Here is a 6000-nt window from a genome sequence, read left to right as displayed (position 1 = left end):
GAAGCACGCCTTTTCTACATCAAATTCCATTCCAAATGCTACATCCTATTTATTTTGAAGCATTGAAGGTGGCGGCAGCGGCAATTTTAAAACATTTCAAAGCCTCTGAAAACAGCCAAATGAATTCACCTCTGACTGACAGGCTCGAAAGTGCAGTTGTTTAATATACGAAAATGTCTTTGGAAAGGGTAGCATATAAAATGAAAAGTGTGTATTTTCAATGATCTCATGTGATACACTTAACAGAAGAATTTTCCCAGCCCTGGTTTTTCTAGACACTCTTTTAAAAAAAAAAAAAGATAAAAGAAGGGAAGTAAACATTCATAACTAGACATCTCATAAGGTTACTTCTTTTTTCTTTCTTGCTTTTTTTAAAAATTTTGAATGAGGGCAAATAAAAAAAGAAACATCTAAATCTGATGTTCAAACAACCTTTCCAGTTTGATCCAATCCTCTCACCTTAAAAGTCCATTTATAAGTGCCCCAGATCTTTGAGCTGGTTCCTCCCTTTCTTTGCTCCTTCTGGGTTTGAAAGGCAAATAACTTCTTCCTCCAAAAATGTTCTGTCCAGAATGAACACCATATGGATGAATACTTTTTGGTGAGTTCTCTCCTTTGACCTTTAGTCTCCCAATCCTAAAAGAACAGTGTACACACTTGGAAAGAGTTAAAGAGTTTCCATATCTACTGTAAGGTGGAAGAAAGTTAATTATCCAAATGAGGCCTTGCAAATTTTACTTAAAGTTAGACTTAAGATGTATAGTGTGCATTTCCACTTGTAAATCACGAAGAAGTTAAGATAAATTTCGAAAAGAGCAAAGTATAATTTTAAATAGTTGTCAACTGAAATCTCTATGGCGGTAGTTTTCAAACTGAAGTATGCATCGGAATCACTTGGAGGGCTTGTGAAAACACAGCTTACTGAGCCCACCCCAGTTTGATTTAGGAGGTCTTAGGCGGGGGCCGAGAATTTGCATTTCCCTCAAGCTTCCAGGTGATGCTGTCTGGGGACCACACTTTGAGAAGCACTGCTCTTGGACACATCCACGCCACTAAGGCTTCTCTCTCAGGAAGGAGGAAGTGTGGCATTCCAGAGACACTGGAAGAGAGCCAGGAGAACTATGTTCTCAGTGTGCTTCTACGTGACTAATTGTACACTCTTAGGCTAATCCATACACTTCCACGAGGATTTACTGAGCATCTACTATGTGCAAGGCACAGATGGTATAAAAAAATCTCACCTTCAAGCTTTCACATAAGTAAAAGGGCCAGGATCTGTACCCAAACCACACTTACCAGAATGCCGTGAGTACCATAAAAGAGATGCAAATAATATTATGGGCATCAGAAAAAGATAAGCTCATTTGGTTGGCAATGAGAAAGGTGACATCCTAATAGAGATGGCACTGGGCCCAGGCTTTAAGAGATGGGAAGGACACAGGGTGAAGGTGGGGGGACAGCGGGAACCACAAGACATTCTTGAGCAGAGGAGGGTGTCAGGATCAAAGGTGTTGTGTTGGTCAAGGCTGTTCAGTGCTTGTGATTTGAAGTCAACTCAAATTGACTTCGACAGAAAAAGGCGAGGAAACTTACTGCCTCGTGTACCTGAAAAGTCCAGGGATAGCTTTGGTTTAAGGTACAGAATTTAGATGCTCAAAATTGTTCAGAAATTGGTCTCTCATCCATTCCAAAGAGGCCAAGGGACTTGAATACACCAACTGTCCCATCCTGCGTCACATGCAGGTGTGGTGAGGTCAAACCCACTCCAACCTCACGGACCAAGTAGGAATGAGGTGGTTTCCCCAAAGAAAAGCAGGGTGTTATTTCTAGGCTTTTGTCTACTGGGTACTGCACAGGAGAAAACAGCCAAGAACTACTATAGATGTGAATAGCCCAAACATGGGATCCAACAGGTCACTATCAGAGGGGGAGCCAATTTAACAAAAGGTCACTACCCACCTCTCAGGTCCCTTGCCAAAGGACTTGCTACAACCTGGCTTCCATTCTCGGGGTCTGGTCCAGGGCAACTCCCTGGTCCTCTGTCCCCTCCGCCTCGAGCTTCTCTACAGTAGCAGGAATCCTGCAAGGGGGACTGTCCAGGTGGGGGGAGGAGGGGACGATTGCAGTGGTGGCCCCTGTAGACCAGGCCTTCAGAGACAATTTCCGGAGGATCCATTGTCTCCAGATGTCTCATCAGGGCAGGGTCAGCTCAGCTACCATGCATCCTTCTCCCACCAGCCTTGAAGCCCAGTCACTTTCCTAGAAGGTTCTGGATCATTCCTGTCCCTTGTGGATGCTGCTGTGCACTTAGTGGCCAGAGCAGGAGCCCCTGCTGCTCAAGTTCCTCCCGCTGCACCCAATTCTGCTGGGCGCCAGGCCTCCCCCCACGGTGGGCTCCCCGGGGAGCCCGTTCCCGAGTAATGGCAGCGTCACCGGTCCATGAACTGCTTTCTCCAAGGCTCTCCTGACCCACCCGCTCTTTGAAAAGGGGAAGGAATGGGCCCCTGTGCCAGAGGTACTGGAGCAGCCCAGAGGGCTGGCTGGAGGAAGCCCTGGCTCTGGCCACAAAGGCAACATCAGTGCCTTGAGCAGAGCAGGTCTGCACAGGGATGGTTCTGCTCGGTGGATGTGGCTGCCTGGGGACCAGGCCGGGGAGAAAAGAAAGTAAAGCCTGTGGAGGGTAAAAAGGTGGAAGGAAATGGTGGCTGGCAGAGTCGTGGTAAGTCAGAGCTTCCCAGAGTTGGGAAGACAGCAGGCTGTGGTGGGAGCAGAGCACAGTGACGTTCAAACGTCCCAGGTGGGGCAGGCCAGGCCCGTGGCGAGGGCCAGAGCGGCCCTGAGTGCTGCCTCCGAAGCAGAGGGGCAGGAAGGGGAGTTGGCGCAGGGGGGGCTTCAGGAGCTGGGAAGACCACACGGAGACCCAGGAAGCTGACATCTCGGCTGGGCCTAGCCCTCCCACTTTTCTGTAGCTCCCGTTCCAGCTGGAAGCACTGGCTGCCGCGGGTTCACGAAGGATGGATGAAGGGGAGCCCATAGGCAAGCTTATCTGGCTTGGCCTTAAGCAGAATCAGTCACTGTCCAAAGGCCAACTGTACGGCGGTCCCCAAAGCGAAGGGCCTCGGGGCTGGCCGATCCCACTTGCTATGCTTTGGGGACAGCACATAATCTGACAAGGGGCGCTGGCTACAGTGTAAAACCTGACCTGAAGGAAAGACCAAGAAAAGTGAAGAAACCAGAAAGCAAGCACCCCTGGAATTTCGAGTCCTGTCGCCCTCTCCACTTTAGGTCCAGAGCGCTCAAGCTCAGCAGGATGGGAAGACCTCACTAGAGAAAAAGAAAAGTGAAATACGCAGCCTGAATTTTTGTCTTATCAGATCAACTGATTGTGTAATCAGCCTGAACTGAGGTATCTTCCCTCTCCGTGCATGTGCACTGCCTCAGGATTGTAATAAAAATAAAAAAGCAATGATAATTGCTTTTAATACATTGGGCACTATACACCAGGTACTGTGTCCTAACATGGGTTATTTTGTTTCCTCCTCCCAACAATCCCTTCCACATGAGAAATTACCGACCACCTTACATCTGAGGGATGTAAGGCTTCCAGAGACTTGCCCAGGGTCACCCAGGTAGGAGTGACAGGACCCTAAGTTCTTGTCTCCCTGCTCCTGACCCCGCTGTGGTACTGTCTGATGATATCAGGGCTCTGTGGTTCACAGAAACGTTTTTTATTTTTTCAAAAAGACAACAGATAACTTTTTGGAAAAATATGCTTCAAATGGTCATTCAAAATTACGAAATAAAAATTCTTCAAGATCACTGATTTGCAAAAAGGTAAAAGTTGCAGCTGTGGTAAAAAGGCCTTTTAAATTGGACAAGAAAGGTTGTTTGTTTATGAGAAATCACACGAAATCTGGGACAGCAGAATTAAAGCTGCTACACCTTTTGCCACGAACCAAAATCATACAAAATAATCTGTCAGACCCAAAGGCCTGGCAGAGATGTGCAAAGGGCAACCCCCAAAGCAAACGTGCATTCCCAGCGCTCCCAGCCCTGAGGCTGAGGTGCGGGGTGGAATACAACTGCCTGGCCCTCTGGAACTTCCTCAGGAACACCGGAGGGAGGGGACACATGGGCTGGGAGAAACCCCATCCCCGTGACTCAAGATCAAGTCTCTGGCTTTCCAGCCCTGGGCCAGGAATGGCCAAGCTGGGAGGGCCTTGGCCCCTTCACTTCCAGAGCCCTTCCTCGTGTTCCGCCCCCTCCTCCCTCCCGTCTCCTCTGGTCGGTGCTCTCTTGCTTCCCTGGAGTCTGCGGCACATGGCTCTGCTCGTTCCCTGCAGGGCAGACATGCCACAAGGTGAGAAGCCTCCCCACCGCTCATTCCTAAATTGCGAGAAGATGCTCTCTGTGCCGTGGGTTCTGTCTATGGAACAGGATCAAAGGAAAGTCTTCTTACTCCCGTGGTCTGGTTTATGTTTTTAGGTTGACATTCATAATCCTGTTTTTAGAATCTGATCTAAATTCTTGGCTTTTATTATTAATTTTATCTTTTTTTCCTAGCTTAGGAAGTTTAAAGTGCTCTTTGCCTTAAAAAGAAAGGATTACTTGGACTGCTTCACAATGGCACACCTTCTAATTCTGGGATTTAATAATCTATTCACCTGGAGGGCTTTGGCTCCAGGACAAGCCTTCTACGGCTCTGGGCCTTATTTGTTGTTGTAAGACAGGAGAGAAGGGAAATCTCTTATCCAGAAATTTGGATAATTTCTTATCCAAACTTACCAGCCATAAATCTGAGCCATATAATGATTTTGAATCTTGGACACTGGCAGCTTTACCTAAGTTTGAGGCACAGAATATAAATATCATAAATATAAAGATGCCCCAAACCCTCACCTCGTCCTCTGCTGTAGTGAAGATTCAGCTTCTGCTGATGATTTCCCTGACCTAACACACATCAGGCAACAGTCCCTGGAATCCTTTTGCGATGTACTCAGAGCAGGGCTTACCCAGAGGTGCAACTAAATGAGATATGGGACCATGGGCTGTGAATGTAACTTCTACGAGGCCGTAATAATTTCCTACTCCTATTCCCATACAACAGGTGTGAGGATCCAGTAATTCTCTCTCCCTCTCTGCACAGACACAGACACACACACACACCACACACCCCCACTCCATACACCCAGGGTCATAATAGGAGATGGGTATTTCTCCTCAAGTCTACGAAAACTCTGACCCTTCCAGACCCCACGCCCCTGGCCCACCTGTGCCCTGGGGTTGCCTTGGAAAAGGCATTAGGTTGATGTTGCCTATGCCTGTCCTCTGAGACCTCAGGACCTCAATGCCAAGAATCCTCCAGGAGTGAGGGTCTTGATTTTGTGGCTTCCTCACTGCCCCTGAGGCCTGTCTGTAAATGACTGCCAGAAACCAATCCCTATGTAAGAACAGGAACACCCCCATCCCACTTTGGGACTGATAACTCCTTGGTTCACTTCCACTGAATTCAGTACACTGAGGCTAGGGTCTGAGCATGCCATAGGGACACGAAGTAGAGACACAGTCTCACTATGCTGTCACACGTGGACGGGGTATCCATGGCTGGGGCCCCGTCACCAACTACACACCACAGCAGATTACTCGCATGGCAGATTAGCTATAGCCCTTGGCCTGCCTGCTCGTGGTCATTCCTGCTTGTTGTTGTCTCCCCAAACGTGGAGAAGGAAGAGAGGCAATCTATCAACCTGACACGCCACCTCCCCACACCAGCACATCTGGCAGAGCCCAAGAGAATGCAGAAAGAGCTCCGACTCTTTCTGGGTTATGCCTCTTTTCTCTATTAAATGTAGCATTTGCTGATAAAGTGTATAGTCTAAGAAGACTTTTTATAGCACATCTGGAAGTTTGAATGATATGATTTACAAATGCTATAAATCGATGTGCTAGCTTTTCCTGTGTTATCAAAGTTTTCAGATAAACCAATACGTGGTATAACTC

The sequence above is a fragment of the Pseudorca crassidens genome, chromosome 1 (assembly GCF_039906515.1).
Source record: "Pseudorca crassidens isolate mPseCra1 chromosome 1, mPseCra1.hap1, whole genome shotgun sequence".
In the NCBI taxonomy this organism is placed as follows: domain Eukaryota; kingdom Metazoa; phylum Chordata; class Mammalia; order Artiodactyla; family Delphinidae; genus Pseudorca; species Pseudorca crassidens.
The sequence above is the reverse complement of the archived record's forward strand: the minus strand, read 5'-3'. Positions refer to the sequence as shown.